The sequence below is a fragment of the Stigmatopora argus genome, chromosome 8 (genome assembly GCF_051989625.1).
Source record: "Stigmatopora argus isolate UIUO_Sarg chromosome 8, RoL_Sarg_1.0, whole genome shotgun sequence".
In the NCBI taxonomy this organism is placed as follows: Eukaryota; Metazoa; Chordata; class Actinopteri; order Syngnathiformes; family Syngnathidae; genus Stigmatopora; species Stigmatopora argus.
The window spans coordinates 7,140,315-7,162,500 of record NC_135394.1 but is presented as its reverse complement, the minus strand read 5'-3'; the positions used below and the strand labels follow the sequence as shown (position 1 = coordinate 7,162,500).

General features: G+C 37.7%; 1 long non-coding RNA gene across 3 annotated transcripts in view; it reads right to left on the bottom strand.

The window, feature by feature from the left end:
- The window catches only part of LOC144079197 (uncharacterized), a 62,904-nt gene that overhangs the window by 560 nt on the left and 40,158 nt on the right, over positions 1 to 22,186 (bottom strand). The window contains exons 4-5 of one of the 3 annotated variants that reach the window (XR_013301452.1): positions 17,906 to 17,966; positions 9,875 to 10,040 (exon numbers count right to left, since the gene is read on the bottom strand). This is a non-coding gene — a long non-coding RNA (uncharacterized LOC144079197). Of the gene's footprint in view, positions 1 to 9,874; positions 10,041 to 15,684; positions 16,417 to 17,905; positions 17,967 to 22,186 lie in introns of those variants that run through there. The other 2 variants (XR_013301450.1, XR_013301451.1) reach the window with 2 other exon arrangements.

Below are 22,186 nucleotides of genomic sequence, written 5' to 3'. Positions count from 1 at the left end.
TTTCAACCCTTTATAGGACAAGTAACTATTCTATTTAAATCTAACAGTCTATGATTCGTATTTTAGGTCATTAAAAAAAATGAAACCCATGAACAACTGGCATTAAACATACTGGTACACATTTTGGGTGATATAAGAGAGAATGATAAAATAATAATATGTAGTGTAATGTGTACATTTTTGTTTGTAATAATTGATAATTATTTGTATGTTTACATGATTAAATAACATTTAATAGAATTTTATTAAAACAAAATTGATAAAAATAAATAAAAACCTTGGTTTTGCCTTGTAATACACTTAATTTTATTTCATTTTAATTATTTCTTCTATTTCATTGTATTTAAATCATTATTTTCATTTGACCGGGATTTGACATCCAATTCATTTAAACTGGGAGGATTGGGTGTGAAATCCCATCTTTCAATGTCTGCCAGTGAGTTACATTTCACTCCAAAAAGGGTTAAGCCAGTTTTATATACCAAATCTCTGAATTTAAACATTATAAATTGTGTTTAATGTGACTTTACTGTAAAATATCACATTTGTGTTTCAAACTCCGTAAGCTTTGAATTTATCGTCTTCACACAGCTATATATATGCCTATGTTTTTCTTCATTAAGTGTCACAAATGATTAATATCAGCCTGTGCCACAAATCTTAAAAGAATGCCTTGTAGTGCTGTTTTTGGTTTGCGTTTAACAGTCGACAGCACAGCACTGATCGGTGGCTAACCAGCTTGGCACATGGCTTGACATCCCGAACCCTGCTGCATTTGTTCATGTCTTTATAGAAGACATATGCCGCTCGTCATGGCCATGAAATATTTCCACAGCAGCAATAGACATTGACAGAGCATTTATGATAAGATTTGGCCACAATGGCTTGAAAATAGCATTATGATTGAAAGTAAATCGTACCATCATTTCAATCTGTGTTTGTATGTAATGGCAACCAGGTATAAGGCATGTCACTAAAGTTCCAGAAATATTTTGAATGCAATCTGCAACCAAAGAGTTTGCCCTTTAACGTAATCGCCCTCGAGGATACATATGTGACCTAAGCTCTATGCAGCCTTTTAAATTTTTTCCCCTCATGCTTTCATATACTCTTCCTCTGTGTCAGATAGTCAAGCTATGAGCAGAGTGAGTGACGATGAGTCCAATGAGACCAGATATGGAAAGTGAGCCATTATCAATGATGAATCATAGTCATACGACCAAAAGTAGACTCCAGTTTTGCCAAGACCAAATCAAGAGAGAGTCGAAATTCAAAGTTTGTCATTTTGATCGCATTCTACGACACGAGGGGTACGGTATATGCCCCTGCACCAAAGTCAAAGACTTGCTTCGTTAAGTGTAGGGTTGGTAAATAAAAGTTGACTACCTCTGCTTGTCGTTATGTCACCACCAAAAAAAGTCATCTCAAAACCTCTGCCCTGGGGTTCTGCCTCAGTCCATACTGTAGAACCACAGCACAGTGTTGCAATTTCATGGCATACCAATAAAGTGCCTCAAAAGAAAATATCCACAAGTAACCTAATTCTGCCACCGAGGCCATGTATGTTCATCTAAAACATTTTCCAAATTGATGTAATACACCCAGTAGCACCATTGATAGTTATAACATCTCATGTCTCATCTACCATACCATACCGCCCATCCTCGAAAGGGTTGTGGGGGTTGCTGGAGCCTAACTCAGCTGCCTTCGGGTGAAAGGCACACTACACCCTAGACTGGTCACCAGTCAGTCATATGGCACACAGAGAGAGAGAAACGACCATTCGCGCCCCCAATCATACCACCACCAGCGGGAATTGAGCCCGCACCTGCCTGCACCAAAGTCAGGCGAGTGAACCACTACACCACAAAGCGGCTATTTAGTTATAACGTATTACCTAGAAAGGTTCAGGCTGAATGCTTGTAGGATTTTTTTTATGCCACAAAATATATGTTAGGCTCATGGGTCTGCTAAGCTCATTGATTGCAGATTGATACGTCCCCTTGTTTTCATACAGCATGTTTTTCTCCCACTCGGAGTTGTTAACTAATTTAACCACTGGCGCCTTCAACTGTTCTGGAACAAAGCAACTATTTGAAAATTTAGCCTCCTCCACCCCTTTTTGCTCCACTGCTGGTAAATGTTTAAATCTGAACCAGTTTTGTTTGAAAGGACCGTGTCGCCAGTTAGCAGATGCCTCAAAGATAAGGACACACCTTTTACTTTGCATTTCCCAGCAAACCAACCCCACTTTTAAACAAAGAGACCAGTGGGTTATGAAAGAATGCAACCCAGTTCGACAGAAAACAATTTTTCAGCTGTGCAGATGTTATTGCTGATGAATTAAAAATATTCACACAAATCGATACATCAAATATAATTGTCCACAATGAAATGGTTAAGCCAGGATATTGAAACAAGTCCTCTAAGGAGCTCAAAACTATTCTCAGGCAGCCTGAGAATTGACTGAAAAGGTCACTTATTATCTTCTCTTTCTTCTTCCTATAGAAGATACTAACTAAAATTGCTACGCTACTGTAATTTGTGACAGATCGGAATGAAATTTGCCTGTACGTATCAATCATATGGGCACAAAAAGCCCTTGTTTTCCCTTCCATTGTTGTTTTTATCCACATTATAATTTACTTTGTCCAGTAAATCACCCTTTATCCCCAAGCAAGGATTACAAGTCTTGTCCTCCAGTTAAAAGGCCAGGTGTAAAAGGAAAGCAGTCAATACAATTAGATGGATGACTCCACTAATTCAGGCAGGAAGGGTTTCCCTTTGTTTGGCTCATTACAAAGCCTGATTCAACATGTAGCTGTTGTCTTTAAACGCCTAAAATGTCATCTCTACAAGACTTGCCATCCCCGTCACTACTCATTCATCTCTAAGGTCATAATTCAAAGAGTGTCATTATTTTGAGTGCGACATTAATGGAATCAATATGTTGACACACTGGCCTCCCTCAGTAGGTAATTGATGTCACTGTTATTGAGCGTAATCGTGTTGAGGAGGAAACGTGCTTGGTTAGTAATAGGATAAAAGCGAAATCAGAGCACTTACAGCATTGGCATTGTCATATAGAGCCCATCATGTTGAATAATAAAATGTCATTTTTGGAGACAGAGGGGGATCACTTGTATGTAGACTTCAAAGTACTGTATCAGATGTGTTGTTTTGTGATATGAAATTAGCTTACATTTTTTGGGCCACAATTAGACATCATTGCCATCAAAATACATAAAAAACACATTTTCAAATCAAACTTTTTAGGGAAAGTAGTGTGTTAAAAGAAAATGTTTACATTTGTTTTCTTTTTAAAATGTCATTACATATTTTTTTCTTATCTGAAGCCCTGCATTTTTTTTATAAAAGTACACAACCATGAACTTTTTGTTATAAAAGAATTCAAAATAAGCTTGCGGTGGCCTTGACCAAACTCATTCTGGCATTAAAAAAGCTTTCACGCAGAGGGCATATGCCAAGTGTTGCCATGAACGCTCACCTGAGCACCATCACACATACCCACGCAAAAAGCATAACGTTTTTATGAACCCACATTTTGGAGGTCACATTCAGACTTTTATTTGTCACTTTGTTGAATGCCCCTATCAGCTTTCCACAGCCCGTACATTTATCTGACTGAGGTGGTTAAACAAAAACACACTGAGAGAAGCTGGCCCTGATCTTTGACCCCAGTGAAGGGCACATACAAATGTCAACCCAACAACAAGCTTCCTACTCAGAGCAACAAAGTGCTTAAACAGCAGCAGTCTCTAAAAAGCAATCCAATTGGTCATGGAAAAGAAAGGTGTGAACAGTAGCACAAAACAAAACACTTGCATTGTGATAAGGTAAAAATCGTAATCCTCCATTTAGTAAACATATCCATATTGTCTCCATAGATTCCTGTTCTAGCGATCAAATATAAATACTACAGCCAATGGCAACATAAGTCTATTCACATTTCATTTAGAATAATACTGTCCATGGTCTGACTTAAAAGGTTTCATAAGTCTTCTCAAGTGACATGAAAAATTTCCAGTTCACACTTATTGTTTCATTGCATCGTTGATGACAGGATTTCCTTCTTTAAAAGATTGAAAGGTCCTGTGAAAAGCCAGATGATGGAGGGAGACATTTTGCATCGTGAAGTCATTATGCTGAACTAATTACTTCGTACTCTTGGGCCAATTCATGAGCAGAACAGGGAGCATGCACACTTTATCAAGGGACAAGAAGCAGTTTGAGAATTCCACCTCCAAAGTGCCATGACTGCATAGCTAAAGTTATAGGAATGAAATAAGATGAATAAAATAAGAATGAAATGTATACTGAACCTCATTCAGTAATTCCCTTATTTTTAAAATAAATATTAAGATTTGTAACAAGATGACTCCATCTCCTCTCCCATCTGCCTTCTCCAGTTGGTGAACCATTTTTATTTGCCAATTCAGTAACACTATTTATTGATGCTATTTCCATCATGCGGTCTACGGCATCAAAGATCAAATTGTATTTTGGTCAGCCTACCGACTGGAACTGACCTATTCAGACATTTTTTTTTTTACAGAATACACTATATTTATGGCAGTTGGTTCTAATCTAGATTATAGTAAAATATTATGGTGCCAAAGTACAGTTGTGACACAAAGTAAAAACACATCCGTACAATATTCTTCTTCCTAGATCTTTTGTAACGCTTGAACTTGATCTCATCCAATTTTGTGTGACTATAAAACTAGCCATACATATAACCAAATGCACATAGGCTCGATTAATAATTCTGATGATTTCAAATACTCTCAGGTCTACACTTCTTATTTTGAAATGAGCATTTGTGAAAAATACTTTCAGACAACATACTGATCTAATTGAATTGCTGCATTTTTTTGTTTTTTCACACTAAAATAAGTTAGAAGTAAATTGGTGCATGTCGGGTTCTCTTGGTTGACACGCCTCTGCAACATTTTGTGGATATCAGGGACAATGCCTCTGGATTGGCAGAACTGGATGTGCCAGTTATTTCTTTCTCTCTTTTTTTTACAATGAAGAATCAATGTTATAAACTCTTGCAGACACTGGGATTTTTGTATTGGTAATGTCATTGAAATAGGACAAGAAAGCATATGGTTAACAGTTGTTTCCATCAGTAACATGAGTTTCTACTTGATGTTTAAATCTAGATATTAGATTTTTTTCTGCAAATATCTCCAATGGCTTCCCTCCGCAGCAGTTCAATTATGAAGGGAATTCATCAGCAGAGAGACAATTATGCAGAGCCTGAAGCGAAATGAAAACTGACAGTTATGAAATAGTGGAATTCGCACATGCTTGCAGAGATGATGGACAGCAGCAAATGATGGCATGGTCACATTATATTTTAAATTACAGTTAGAAATCTTCTCATCTGAAGAGCTTAAGATTCACAGTATATTCAATTTCCGGTTTCTTAATAGATGGATTCACTCAAAGAAATATTCAGCAACTAAAATATTGGTTTCAAGCTCTAACAGCTGGACCATAAATCATAATTTATGAAGAACAGTGTCAATTATGACGATAAATACATGTGATTGAGATGTATGGGCTATTTTTATGTCCCTACACAATATGTACATGCTTTTGTATACCTAATGGATGGCAGTTTGGCTCCTGGTGTTTTCTACTTTGTATTGCTTGTTGGTGTGAAAATATTGATTGTACTGCAATTACATTTTTTTCTCTTTGCTTATCTCAGCAGTTACAAACTAGCAGTCTTTCTTTGCCTCTCCAACATCCCCTCCGCTTGTTTTTTTAGTGCTCCTGCCAGAACACTGATAATTAACTCTCTCATTGGCTGTGGAAGCTCATTAATAACTCGTCACACTCCAGAGAGACAGCATGTCATTGATTCAATTCTCTCCCAGGGTATAACCAGGAAGACCTCCAGTCTCTCTGTGCTTGCCTCAGCTTCCCCAGCAGGATGTTAATGAGGTGGCTATAGGCAGAAATGTTTTGCTGACTCATTCCTTCTTCAGAAAGAGGAGATTTTAACAGTTAATTCAATGGGGACTAATTTAACCTAATGTCTCATATGCTGTGAGGATGCTTGATAAGGAAAGCTGAAGAAATTGCCGTTTACAGAAAATTGTTTATTTTCTTTGGTCATTACCTCCCTCATTATACTTAAATCGTTAAAATTAAGAACAGTATTGTGGGAAAAATCATTTTACATCCACACAAAATAAGATCTATGCCAAACACTTCTCAACTGTGGAATATTAGCGCTCCCATATAAAGTTAGACATGGCAGATATGCAAGTAAGGGCCACCTTGCGTTGGGGATCTCTGGAAGGTTTGCAATGGTCTCCAATAAGTAACTCTTAGCATGCTACATTCTTTGTCAATTTACAAATTTAGTTAATAACAAATTAGATTGACTTGACTATGATTCCGGCTGGATGTTGGAATTTCAGCTTTTCTTTTTGAAAAAAGGGACATTAGACCTGATGTTGCAGTAGTTTCTCAACTGACTTCGGTGCGGGCAAGCATGGCATCGATTCCCGCTTGGTGGTGGCATGATTGTGAGTACAAATGATTGTCTGTCTCGCTGACTGGCGACCAGTCTAAGGTGTAGTCTGCCTATCGCCCGAAGGCATTTGGGATAGGCTCCAGCAACCCTTATGAGGAGGATATGCTCCCTAAAGATATGAACACTGCCAAATCTTTAGGCTAAATTGGCAGTTTCTTCATGTGTCCTTTAAGATCAGTGTAATGGCAGTGGGTGTTGGTACCTATTTTCCTCTACCTGACGGATTGTGAAAAGAGTTAGTTCAGTGGAATGTCAACATGCACTTGGAATGAGAATGAAAAAGCAGCCATCAAAGGACGAGTACGTGAAATAGGTCGGAGAAATCTTTGGTGACAAATGGGCCCTCAGAGACTGCTGTACATCTCAATCACTCATGTCCGTGTGTGATCTCCCAAAATTATTATAACGATGGAAATGACAAAAACGTATCCAATCATTTTTTACAATTATTCAGAAAGTCTGATGCATGCTGTTCATGTAGTTATGCTTAAAAGATGCATGAAGTCCGCTTCCCATATGTATGTGTGGAGTCTAAACTTATCCAGGCCTCATGATGGTAGATATCTTCTGAATGCACTTTGAAGATTTATCACATTGCTCGATTACATTTGGGGAGCCAAGGTCTCGTTTGCATTTGGTGTCATGGAGAGTGCATCGCTAACAGGTGGTAGGGATAGCTTGCATGACAGCCCACTTGATAAATAAAATATAATATGGTAATGCCACCTGGGGGTAAGAGCGGATTGATTCTGCATTTGGTGTGAGAAAGCGGCAGACTTTCGCATGCTAACATATGCACATCAAATAGCCTGAATGCAATGAATCATACCCGTTTAAATGTGCATGTTTACTTTCTTACAGCAAGGCAATTTGCATACAAGTCTGCTTACACATTTAAACATGCTTGTGTGTGAAAATGAATGCAAATTATGTAAAATGATTGGCAGGAGGTCCCACCAATACTTTCTTGTCTAAAGATGGAAGGTTAAGTGAAGCCTCACTGGGTGTATCCCGTTACCTTTCTCAAGCCCAAAAGCCTTGGCATGGACAGATGTTGGACAAGCTCTAGTCCATCAAGCAAAATGAGGAATGTGCATTTCATTAAGAAAAGTTTCTTATGGTAGGAGTCAAATTGAACCGTCTGGTACGCATAGAACCTCATTTAGACGTTTGAGAAAACAAACAAGCTCTCTGTCTTTGTATAATGCACACACAAATGCACGAAATTGGGAACTGACCTAGAGTTAAAGGTCATCAGACCAGAGGGCATCTCCTCTTGAAAATGTGGCGTCACAATTTGCTGTTTGATGTCCTGTCAGACACCAACAGTTTTGTGTGTCAAATCCTGTGGTGCTAAATGGATTTTATTCTTATCAGTATATCAAGAACGGAGTATCAGCTTTCCATTAAAACTAAACCATGAGTAAATCACAAGTGCAGATTTAATTTCTTGGGGTTTACAAAGAGGCAACATATCAGTGACCTCTTAAGACAGGTCAACACCATAAAAATTTAGAGTAGAATAGTTTCCCAATGTTGATATTCCCTTTCCACAGCAGCAAAGTGGCGAACAGCAATTGCCAAAAATAATGATATAGTAAAAAATGTTTATGGCGCATACATACCAATAACAATGTCGTGTCTGCATGCATGAATACATGCAAAAACCTTGATAATAATATGTACTATAAGTGAATATAAAAAGCAAAGTATACTACATTATAGCAGTTTAAGAAATACTCGCTATAAATGAATAATATTTACGGACATCTCAATGCAAATACGCAACTTATATGAGGAGAAGTATACTTGTACTCATGTTGGATTCATCCACTGCTGGATCTCAGAGAGAATTCGGCATTTGGAGTTGTCAATCACAGTTCTAATGAGAGGGCCACTATAAGGTTAATATATAACAAACAAACAAGAAAGAAGGAGCCCCTGTGTTAAGCCATGATACCTGCCCACTCACGGGAATGAGGCCCAGATGTGTTATGGGTAACTCCCGGTGTTAGCGGAAAGTTTGGGGGTCATGCTGGGGCGGCTTAGTGCACCCCTCATTGCACACAGCTGTGCTCGCCATCCAGAAAGCCCTCACCTTTGACCTTGTGTCCCCTCGGTACACCTTTGGAAAGAATGCTAGATGATTGGCTACTTTGCTCTCAGATTCATTTCCTCTCACTACAGTCTTCACCTACAGTTGCCCGGGTATCCTGAGGCTGTATGGGTGAGGAGGAGTGTTCAGCTCGGACATTAATTATGAATGGATTTTAGACTAACAGTAAATCAATATCTGCACATGAATACACATGTACTTGTGCAACTAATTATCCGTAAGGTCATAATTATACCTACTAATGCCCATTTATAGTCTATCTATATGCCTTCGAACACAGTTAACAACCCTCAGCCAGCTTGTTTCGAACTAAAAGGTCATTTATAGTGGAATAGCCTACCTCAGGGATGGAATACAATTACATTTGAAGGCCTTTCAGTGTGACAATCTGAGCCATAATCTTGTAAGTGTTTAGTATAAGTACTGTGGAACTAGTGTTGTTCTTTTGAGGCAAGACCAAATTACAGCATGTCGTGTCCCTTGGCACTGTAAGGTTCATTAGTCATTGCAGTTGTATTTCTAGCAAATTTACAACACACACTGGAACTTCAGTACATTGCACAGTGCCATATCTTAGGGGTGACGGAGGTCAATTCAGTGAAACATTAACAGCTTGGTCTGGAATACTGCCCTTATGCATACTTTCATACACTAGCTACCGGTATGCCCCCCATTCATGGTAACACATCAAAACTGCTCATTAAAACTCACCCTATATGTCCAAACGTATCATATTTGATCCATGAATTTCGAGCAATGTCATTTTCTCTCCTGATTAATACTGATGTATCAGATGAATAAGATACAAATGACCCACTATAGTCTTTTTGTTCAAGTGGACTATTAAATTATTAGCTGGTACACAGGTGTGATGGCGGGAGCTCCGCCCACCGCCACACACCTGTGCTCTGTGATTGAAAACACAAGCCTGCCAGCAGCAGAACATCACAATTGTAACACAAAGGCTCTTCAATTTTTATAGAACTTCAATAAAGCTCTAGAGCTCCATTGGACTATAATTAAGTATAGCTTTTTCTTTAGCTGCAAAAAAAATCATGCCAATATATGAAGCTCTCCACATTCCAACGCTTCTCTTCTATGGAAATGAGAAGATGGGGATTTAGTCTGACACAAATGATGGATTGAGGCAGTGGTGTAGATGAGGTGAGATGTGAGATGCTCACATGCTGCTGAGTCCAAAATGAAGATGAAAGAGAGGCTAAACTATTTGCCTTTGTGTTTCATCTCCTTCTAGGCTCGGCTCTGTTGTCTCTCACACGGCTGGGACAAATCCATTAGCTGCGCCGTATCTCGGCTACTGCAGGCGTCACCTTAGCTGCTGTCACTCTGGCAGCAAGTGAAAGAGACAGTGACAGATAAAGGCAAAGACACAGCCATGAGCCAACTAATAACAAGTGAATGCTGCATGTCTATAATAATGGCTGCTAAAATTAGAACTCATTTGCTTTCGTTATTAAATGATCATTGCATGATACGTTGGTTTTCTCGCCCGAATTCTGAATGAATAGCCTCTAATTCACCAACCGTAATTAGGAGTAGGACATGGTTGGAAAGCTGTGCTTTACTTATGTGAATAAACATTCTTTATATTTGCACGGAGCATGCCAACTTCATTCATATTCCAAATGTCAGTTTAGCAGAAAACAAATATGCCATCTGCCATAATGTTTTTTCTTCATTTTCACGTGTCTCCATAGGGATTTCCAATGGATATATTTCTTTTTGCAGATTTTTCATGACTCATTAGATGCTCATAATTTTTTCTTTAAATCAATCTTTTAACATCAGTATTTCGTTGTCGTCTCCTTGTGCCCTGCGATTGGCTGGCCATCAATTCAGGGTGTACACCCCACCCGGTGCCCGTCATTAGCTGGGATAGGCTGCAGCACCCCCACACACAATCTTGTGAAGACAAGAGGTATGGAAAATGAATGAATGAATTTTTCATTTATTTCTCTGGGCGGTCCAGGTCATGTCCACCTGTGTGGAGTTTGCATGTTCTCCCCGGGCCTGCGTGGGTTTCCTCCGGGTACTCCGGTTTCCTCCCACATTCCAAAGAACATGCATGGTAGGCTGATTGGACAGTCTAAATTGCCCCTAGGTATGGGTGTGAGTGTGCATGGTTGTCTGTCTCCTTGTGCCCTGCGATCGGCTGGCCACTGATTCAGGGTATCCCCTGCCTCTCCCCTGCCTCTGGCCCGAAGGCAGCTGGGATAGGCTCCAGCACCCCCCGTGACCCTAATGAGGATAGAGCAGTTCAGAAAATGAGAGAGATTTATTTCTTTATTGACCTATAATTAAACAATGCGGTCAAACGATCAAATTGTGCATAGAAGTTCAGGATCTAAAAAGATAAGTTTATCATACATTTGAGCGATGAAATCACTTAACGTTAGTTCAAAAGTACTGAATTGGAAATATGCAATCAATTCATTTAACATCTTACCTGACCCTATCATTTTTGCCAATCAATATAAAATCTTCATTAAAATCCTTTTAATTATTTTGACTGATTGTTGACTCTCAGTTCTTGAATTAATTATCTTGTGTTAGTTTGACAAGATGAACTTTACTGTTTTCCACACCTACAGTCTCCTTCCAACTATAAGTGTGGTTAGAAAGCTCTGATGGCAGAATGTGTTGTGTACACTGGAAAAGTAGTTTTAAAACTGACCAAGGAAATGGCTGCAATGGGGTAAATGTCTAAGTACATTTTATGTCTTGGCTGGAGCTTTGTAAAATAGGAGTTTGCCAGACAGACGCCGTATTTTGTTTCATTTGGTTGGAGCAATACATAATATTGGCTAGTGGGCTATGTCTAGTAAGTCAGGTTGAATAAATCTACTTTTGAATAGTCAGAGCAGAGTAAAGTAGTATTTCATTGAATTAATCTAGCAGTAAGAGTGAGTTTACATCATCCATTGACGATTTAATGTACTTTTATTTGTATTTTTTTCTTGCAAACCATTGGCTCGACAAATGTGAGAGTGAGTTCCTTTATGCCATCACATTAATTGAAGTAGTAAGATGGTGCTAGTAGATTTAATACATTTAGGAAAAGTGGTCTAGTTACGTGAACCAAAACACCACTTTCCCTGACTTCTTTAGCAGACTGTTTAGTCATCTGCGATAAAACACAAGTTTCATTCATACAATATATACATTTCAAACCTAATTTTTCTCCATCAAAAGAGGGAGGAATAAATTTAATTGAATACTTGTTTTTTCACCTTAGAGTTTCTAAGGTTAAACAGTAATGGAACTTGATTTCTTTGTTTTGGAGAACTTTTTGATATAAACTTGTGACTCGACATTCCCACAACTGGAAGGACTTGTCTGAGAGTTGGACAAAAAGACTTGCAACTCGCTTGTGGCTCAGATCAGAAGAACTGCTGTTTTTGTCTGCCACAAAGTCACTCATGTGCGACAATGTGAACATGAGTACGAGCCACAAAGTAGAACCCTTAAAGTGAGAGTGTGGCGTTCCACTCGAGTAAAAGCCATCACAATGCAAAGGAGTGATAACATGCTCATTGACAAAATAGATATATTTTTTTCAAGTTCTTCAAACCAACAACTGGAATTTAAAGTGAAGAACATAAAATCCCAAAATGGTATCAATTTCCCAATCCCATCTTTTTTTTCTAGGCAAAGAGTAAACAACAATGGAATATAATCAGTGTAACCTCAAGTGTATATGACTTTACCGCCAACACATCCTTGCAGGAAACACAAGCCTGATTGAGGTTAACCCTTCCAAAACTTTTCATTGTGAGGTGGTGTAAGTCCACCACTTGGTAATGTCTGGTGGCTTATGTCAACATTCATTACAAATAGCAGTAAGTTTTGTTGCTAAAAAACAGTCCCTCCAAGAGTCTCACCAGCTGAACGGATATATTTTTTCAATGGATCTTTAGCCAAAAATGCTCATGTTTCTTTCTGAAGTACCACATTTACGGATACAGCCTTTGCTTTACCCACTCATCATTCTACGATAGCAAATTTTCTGTAGCATTACTAACGTGAATGCTCCCTTGCCTGTTTTAGAAATCATTTTTCAGTCTGACATTACAATGCATACAGATTGTTATCTCTGTTGCCCTAACTCTGGTGTCCAGTGTTTTCTTTTCAGAAAGCCTGTCCAATAGGATGCGTAGAGGAAATCACAATAGAACCATTCTACTGATTGATATTTCCCGCAAAGCCTTCTGGGATGCTATGTTTTCACATACAGAAAATGGGAATGGTTTTGTTTTCACAAATGAAAACAAATGGAGTCAGATGGAAAATTGTAGAGGGATGAAAAAGGATCACTACTTTTGTGGTTCCATGTCAGCCACAAGGTCACATACCAGAAATCAGGATCCCCCACAGTGGGGCTAGCTTTTTTGTTTCGACGGCGGCACATTTTCACTGCTCTCAGGGCTGCAACAATCATGGAAATTGGCCAGCTGAAAATGGTCCAGTGGTTCTCAGTGCCAAGCGCTACCCTTGACATTCACAGCAGCATAAACTCAGCTATCCCTGACATTTACATTTCATTCATAGAAAAAGTACAAGAACCTGGAATCCATGAAATCAAGCAGTGCCTTATTCTTTTGGTTCAAAACACAAAGGCCTGGCGCTAGTGTGCCATTTTTCACTGTGCCCCAGTCATTAAGCTAATTACCCACTTAAGTAATGCATCAACTTAACTATTTGGCTTAGTGGCCAAGAGATGCATGGCGAGAGAGCAGTTAAAATATAGGGAAAGTGTGAAGGAATGGGTGTTTTGTTGTGTATGGGGTAAACTTGTGGCTAATTTTCTGCATAAATCCTACATTTTCAAAGCATTCAAAATAATCTTTAACCAATAACTTCTAAATGGCTGAGGGGGGATTTAGTTAGGGAACTTGATTACATCTTACTACTTTCTCCTAATTTTACTAAACTTTTAATGTTTTGAACAAGAGAAGGGCAATAACCCTTTACAACATGTTAGTTAGTGAGGGTGATAAAAGCAGGAAATGGTTTATGTGGGCAAATTGACTTAATTAAAAAAATTGCACTTCGATAAAATTGGTTATATACAATGAATAAAAATGGCCATCACGAACACTCTTGCTCCGCTGCTGGACATGCTAGTATATTGATGACCAGACAATTTTGATACTTAAAAGCCCCTTCTCAGGCGGGCAGAATCTTCTTTATCTTGCCAATTTTGGCAATAACAGAGTTGTTTGTTTTAGATGAAATTTTGAAGCACTTAAGAAAAGCCATTTCCACTTCGTTTTCTCCGAACACGCAAGTCCTCTCTGACTTCCTCACAGCCTCACAGCCCTAGTCAGATAGCTCATTTTCTACTATGTCCGGGCAGCATGTCAGGTGTCTTATTTAGCCAATGACTAGAGAAGTGAAGAAGTCGTCTATTAGAAAAGGCTGGAAGATCTTTGACATGTTCCATAAACAAAATTTCAACATTACACTTAACTAATTTATAACCCATTTGGGAAACACTGTGGACTAGTGGTTAAAACGTCAGCTTCACAGTTCTGAGATCGAGGGTTCAATCCCAATGGTTTCTGACCTCCTGTGTGGAGTTTGCATGTTCTCCCCATGCCTGTGTGGGCTTTCTCCATATGTATTGGCAAGATGTGCACAATACTTGTTTCTTGCTCTCTTGACAATACTAAATGGTGCCAAAGTAAAATAGTGAAGACACACTCCCTGAATCATGTGTGCAGATGGTGTGGATCATATCTTCAAAGAGACCTAAGTACTATTTTTTTATGAGAAGTGCATGCATAGAATCAACTTCCACATGAGAAGAGCACAAAACAACGAGAATTCTGACCTGTAAAAAGACAAAGGAAGGCCAACTGAACAGATCCAGCCTTTGTGCAGTATTTCATTGAATGCCTTTGCACATTTTACAGTACCACTTAAACCAGTAATACCCCCAGGCCTTTTGGACATCTGTCTACATGTGTAAATCTCCAAGTTAACCAGCTGCTGTATAAATATCCATAACATTCCTTTGACCATTCTTTTTAAACCCCACACCTTTCTTTTTGTCTGTAAATAATGAAGCCAATTTTGCTGATGGGTTAGTGTCTGGAGTACTGAACACATGTGGGCAAGAAAAATGGATCAAAGCATTTTGCGGCGAGCTCTGTTGCTTCTTAGTTTTCACAAATCCCTTTCTAATGCTATTTTCAGCATATGAGGTCTTTGCACATGAGTGGAACATTGACATTGATGAAATATTTATTTTACGGTGTTAGTTTTTCAAAAACGTTTGTTCTTGCTACAATCTCATTTTTTGTTGAACCAAATGAAGATATTTGTAACACAGATGAAAACAGATTTTTTTCCATCCTCTAGATGAGGAACCTTAAGGTGATGGTAATTTTGTTGACAAGACATCATTTTGTCAGTCCTTTCCTCTTCAGGAAACAATAAGAAAGAAAAAGAAAATAATACTAGATCAAAACACACTTCAAAAAAGAAAACTTGGGTGATCTCACCATCTTCCATCACTCCAGTATTCTTCACACCCTTTCACTTCTGCGCATTAGACTTAACGGTTCTAAAAGCTCACTGATAAAGAGACACGTATATGAAATAAAACTCCACTTCATGACCTTTCTCTCTTTACTGTTTTGACATCCAAGAGAGGTTGTGCTAGTTTCTTCAGCTGTTCCTTGGTTTTCTGTCCTTGCGATAAGATGATCCAACAGCCTTATTCCCTTTACTCTCTGACCTGTCGGGTCCCAGTGTAATTACCTTTACTTTAATGCGCTGCTGTCTCTCAAGGAGATGTCTCATTGAAGCTTAGGAATTCCTCCTCTCGAAAATGATCACAAAAAAGCTTTTTAGGAATACAGTATATTTACTTTGGAGGTAAAGAAAGTAGCCATCTGGGAACGAAACAAAATCTGTACAACTCAATGCCACAAAACTGTTTTTCATTTCCACTTGGGGGATACAGTAACTTCATGCTTTCCATCATACATCTTTTAGCAACACTTATGGTGCTGCTTATCCAATTCCTGCCTTAATACGGATGTTAGATTTATTGTCCATGTTGTTGTGATCAAAAACACAAAAGTCACCAATAGTATTTGTTTTTGGTTGATAGAACGTCTGCCAAGCCGTATCCTTTCCAGTCCCAAATCAAATGGACATTGCAATGTTAAGATATGATCCAGATAGAATTTGTGACACTCATTATCAGCATATCTGATCAAGTACTCAAAATGGGTTTACTTTGCCAAGTTTCAGTTTACATGAAATGTGGTTCATTTAAAAGACTGAGATAAAAAGGATTGTTTTGGTCTTAACCTACTTGTGTTAATCTACACCAGATATTCAACAGGCATATCTAATGTTTTTTCATGCAAGTTTTCTGTTATAAAATAGAACCGCAACAACTCTTCTCTAAGACTGAAGTGCAGTGATAGAAAGTTGTATTGGTTTGAAGCAAGTTATGCACCAGCAAAATTATAAAATCTACATCCAAATCATCAAGAGCAGATTGATCACATTTGGAGAATGCAAAGTATTATTTAAAAGGGCAGTGACCACAGATAGACAAATTGATGGATGCATAAGTAGTCCATCATGAAGTGACTAAGTCAAAAAAAAAGCTGATCCTGTCTGGCTCCTCGACTGCTCAAGGTGGTGATGGGAAGGAGCGTGAATGATAGATGAAGATGCATGACTGCAGACAGACCATCAGATTAGTGGTTTGTTGTATCTCATGTTGTAGTGTAATCAATCCTGTTCATCCTCTGCTTGTTGGTTTGATCTGCTATTTTACAATGTCTCATCCCAATGAAAACCAAACTCTCAAGCCAAAACTACAATGAATAAGACACTGCAATCATACAGCCGCAAAATTAGATCATTGCTTTTCATCTAAGCTGTGCAGAAAGTACTATACCAATGTGGTAATAGAAAGCAGCCTTTGAGTTCTCTTGGTTTACCATCCATATTTTGTTGATTATTATTCTTGTTTACTTGTGATTGGAGGTGTATATCCAAATGACCGCCTGTTGTACTACCCTTGCCAGTTGCCAATATGACGCCATATTTTGTGGGATGTATAGACCAGCCAACAATACAAAAAGGAAACAATGTCACGTCCATGTTAAAAGAATTTTGCACCTAGAGAAAAATGTGTGCAAAAGCCCCTGCCAAAAAAAACCTATATAAACACATCCACAATTCAGCGTTGCAGTAATGACTCAGCACAGCAATCACCCAGATAAACACAAATTAATTAAAACCTCAGAGAGAAGCTTAAATCACTTTTGCTTCCTTTTCCAAGCAAGAGAAATAAACAAACTAATCCAAAAATGATTGTACTAGGCCTACTGTCCAAAAGTCCTCAAGCAATTTGGAATTTCAGAAATAGTAGAGAACTGGAACTAAAATGAGAAAGAGTGGTGAAAGTTTGTGTTCTTGTTGTTTTTTTTGTTCTGCAAACTGCATTGAAATTGATAGCTTTTTTAGATTAAATATACAACACTCTAAAACGGGTGAAAAACAGAGGCCATGGGCCAAAACCAGCCATTTTTTCCATGTAAAAAAGAAGGTTGTGTCTAATGTTTTACAAAATTATACCTTTGCTTGGACATGAAAATTCTTTAGTGCTTTATAGATGTCTTGAACATTAAATGTACTATAATGGGGTGTTAGTGTTGTAGGAGCATATTTTACAACAAATTCATGTAGGTAATATAGATTATTCCAAAGGGTTCCCATTCTCATAATTGCAGTGAAATACATTTTATTGATTTATTTTATTTAGCACTCAATACAATATAAACTGTAAATGCACCCTAGGCATGAGACAGTGACATTATTTACATTTGAATACACTGTCTTGCTGGTCTTGGTTGTTTTGATAGTGTGTCTAGTTTGAAGCAAAATCTGGTATAGTTTCACTATGTAAACTTTGTGTGACTGACATGACAAAATAAACCTTGGAAAAAGTCAAGTTTTGAAAAAAAATGAAGCCTCTGCTGTCTTAAAGATGTTAGGAATGCACCTGAAATTAGCAGTTTTTTTCCCAGACTAGGGGCGGTGTCTCCGAGTCAATTGTCAGATGTATAGTGTAGTGACTTCTACAGATGTACATCTGGCAGCTATGGCGTGCTCAAGAAAAAAAAGGCACCATTGGGGTTTAATGGGAATAAATGGCTTACCTGAGCAACAGCAAACCACATCCTGTTCAGCTTGCCTGAAGGTCCCCCGTCAATCTTGCGCCTAAATGGGCCATTCAGAGAGGAAAAGAATGTGTCAAGGTAAAGTGAAATGTTTATGTTATGGTTATGCTAAGGTGTGCAGAATCTGGAACAACTAAACCAATAGTCTGAGCTGCATCATATACAGATACATTATGAGCTATTCTTTCCTGGCATAACTTCCGTAGGATTTAGGGGACAAGTTGAGTTTGAAACATGCCACCTACCCAAATTATATTATTAGCATAAGTACCAACTGTAATTAATGCCATGTGCAAAGGAAGCTTAGTCATTGTGGTTTGGGAGTGCCATCCTAAGGTACAGCACATCTTGCAGTGGTTTTGTGGTGTGAGCGTTTGTGTGGAAGCGCATGGATGTGCACGTGATTGGGTGGAAAGCTAGATTTGAACAATTTGTAAGCGGAATGGGTAATTTACCTGCCAAAAATATCCATTTATAAATATAACCAAACTCTCAAAAAAGGGAAAAAGTCAGTAATTAAATACAATGAGCAAATCAGATAGTAAAGTTGTTCCTTAGTTGCCAGTTCCATTTATTGCTCAAACTTTTTCTGCTGCCTCTGCAGAAGTTTGATCTTATGTCATCTTTAGATTGTCTTTCTAGAGTCTGGCTCTATTTGTGTAGAATAGTTTTGAATTTTCATTTAATCTATTCAATTCATAGTTGTTGTTTTTTCACTTGAGTAAAAATATAAATAAAACATAATACCCTAGTCTTTCAAATTAATTATAAATTACATTCATTTTAATTTTACTTAAACAGAGATAATATTATCAACCAATAAAAATCAATTAATACGAGTCTGTGGCCTCCAATGATGGACATTATGTAGTATAATTAATTACATTTACAGTATGCAGCTTGCTCTAAGATAAGTGTTCAAGATGGAGAAAAACAAAAAAACATTTGATTCCTTCAAACTTATTTTTTCTATCCAAACTTGTATTTCCTTCTCTTATTAATAAGAATAAACATCAGTAACTTTAAATCAAACATCAATTCATTTAATTTAGTGCATACCAAATAAACATGCTTAAGTGCACTTTCTATTAACTTTATCTTCCAGATAAACAAAACAGGTTCTAAAAGCATTTTGTCCATCATTTTCAGCACTATGCAAGACTTAAGACACCGTTAGATTATTATTTTAGCAATTTTATAATGACTGTGATTAAAAATGAATATAACTTAGTAGAGTGCACACTTGTGCCAAAATGACCTGCCAACAAAAAGGAAAAGGTTCTGTGGAGCACTGTATTTTTAAATTAAATACATTTCAGACTGGGAATCATCTGACGAATTAGGAAATAAAAGGTTTACCAGAAAAATGAACAAAGACAGTTCCAGTTTATGAATGTGTGACTGTCTCATCTGATAGAAAGTTGAAGTGTAAAAAAACCAAAACAACAACACGAAAAATCTCAACCCAACTATAAGGTAGGATATAGGGAAAAAAAGAACAATATGGGTGTGCAACAGCTGTAGGCTGACAGGAGTTTAAAAAGTGGCACGTTAGTGAATGAGCTAGGCAGGAGCGAGGGGGAGCTGGAGGACCGTGATGGAGGTCAGGGTGTCAGTTCCTCTTTCAAAGCTGACAACTTGAGATGCTTACCTAACAGTTTGAAATAATGGAGGACAATCACCTTTAATGCACTGAGACATTATGACATGGTGACATTTTAGAATATAATTTTAAGTCATAAACTTTGTTGCTGAAGGAAAGAGATGGAATAATGCGGATGTAGTATGTATGTATAGGTACAGTGATAAAATGAAATGGTGTCTGTTTGTTGTTGTTATTGTGAACTTTGTATTGAGGCTCTAAATGTCATTATACTTGTTTAATAACAATAAAAGCATTCAATTCAATTTAATGTATTCTTAAAATCATTTCATGGTGTTCCGAAATGCAATTGTAATTAAAAATGTGAGGAAAATACAGGTGAACTATGCTACAGGTAATTCACATCCTGTATAGATCGTGAGTACAGAAAAATGTGTGATGTCATTATTTAAATAATTGACTTGGACCAGATTTTACCTGTCCACACAAGTACAAACAATGAAAATAAATTGGATGCACGTTACATGATACAATAAGTGATTTTGGGTCCATGACAAGTCTTCATGCATTCCTGCTGCGCAGTAACCAAAGAACTGTGTGCACAAAATATCCTGCTGCCATCCATTTGTGATGAATGGTTCAAATTAACTTTTCAAACAAAGGCCAGCATTTTCTTCACATTGGTAATACTTGCTTTTCTTTTATATTCTTGATCATTGTGTGCCCTGATTAGACCCTTATTAAAGCCGTATATATACTGTATGTGCCAATATACATGCAGATGAGGAAATGCTACGACATACGCCGTTTTGTATGACTATTTGGTTTTGATTAACAACAAATGGGATTAGATCAAACTCAGTCATGAATGCTAACTCTTATAAAAGAAAACGTTTGTGGGACATTTTGTACACTGTGCATACACTTAGATATTCATTCATTCCTTTTTTGAACCGCTTATCCTCACAAATGTCACGGAGAGTGCTGAAAACTATCCCAGATAACTATGGGCACCAAGACACTCTGAATTGGTGGCTAGCCAATCAGCACAAGGAGACAGACAACCATACATGCTCACACTCGTACCTAGGGGCAGTTTAGAGAGTTCAACCAGCCCACCATGCATGTTTTTGGGATGTGATCGGAAACTGGACTACCTAGAGAACATGCAAACTCCACACAGTGTGGGCCGACCTGGGATAGAACTCTCGACCCCAGAGCCCGTGAGGCCGACATGCTAACAACTTATCCGCCGGGCACTCTCTTTTTTTATTTATTGATTGATTGATTGATTGATTGATTGATTGATTGATTGATATAGAGATATAGAGATATAGAGATATAGATATATATATATATATATATATATATATATATATATATATATATATATATATATATATATATATATATGACCTTTTTTATCAAATTGTTGCCTCACAAGACAAAAAAAAATGAAGTATTCCTACTTACTAAGATTGTGGCAAAGCTGTAGCTACAATATGTTTTTTAAACATATTTTTTAGAACCTCTGACATTATTTCATCAGGTTTGCAAAACAATTTGCATGGAAAAGCTCATAATGTCCCTTTGAAGAGCTATTTTAGGTGGTCCCATGTTTTGCCTTTACAAAGAGATAGATTTTCATTAATAAGAAGCTGAATTCTTTGAATGTGAATATTTAATGTTTAAATTTGCTCTGCTTGGCTATTCGCAACTTAGTGTCAGTGAGCAAGTGCCTATAGTATTTAGATTTTCATATATTTAGCCAGTGGCGGTTGAGTGTGTAGTAAGCAAAAAGTTGGCACTTTCTTTCATAAATAAAGGCTGTGTGTGTAAACATATGCATTACAGTATGGAAAAAAATGGAACTCGACATTTGGTCAGGTTTAAGTAAATCATGCCTCTGTTTTAAATATTTTTTTGTTTTTGCAGTGGCAGCTGTAGCACTGTGAAACATTGGTATGTATAAAGAATGCATTTGTTTTGAAGCAGATTTGTCTTTTTATGACTCCTAATAATTTTAAGAAGTGGCCACAGAGTTCTAGTGGAACAACTTATCATAATGAATACACATGAAAACAAACCACAGTGGTGTTATCCACTGTGAAAGCAATCCCACCCGGCATCGAAAAGGCTAGCCTTCGTGCTCAACTTTTTGAATGATACAAATTAGCTTGGTGTTTGGTTTTTGATAAGCAGCCTCCTTCTTATCACATTTCTTTCCTGGAACCTTCAGATGGACACTGGATCAATATGATGGATTGCAGTTCATTTAAGTTTAAGTGTGTTAAGAAACCCAACTCCACTTTAACTTCCTCAAGATTAACAGCAGCTTTCCCACCTTGCTGTATGGATTCACATTTGTCAAAAATGTAAAGCTCACAGGATCACAGGAAGAAGCTGAAAGAATCAACCTAACATATGAGCACTATTTGCACTAACATGAAACCTCCAAAACAACATTGCAAAAGAATTCACTTTGATCCAACATGAAAGTTATACACAATATTTGATTCTCTCAATTTGTAACATCTCTGCTACTTTATGGATGACAAGAATGAATGAAATGAACCATCCAGCAGTGATGTACCATAAAGAGGATCTCTAATTGTGTAGTGCTTGTTTGGGAGCATCTGGGTCACTGGGTGCTAATC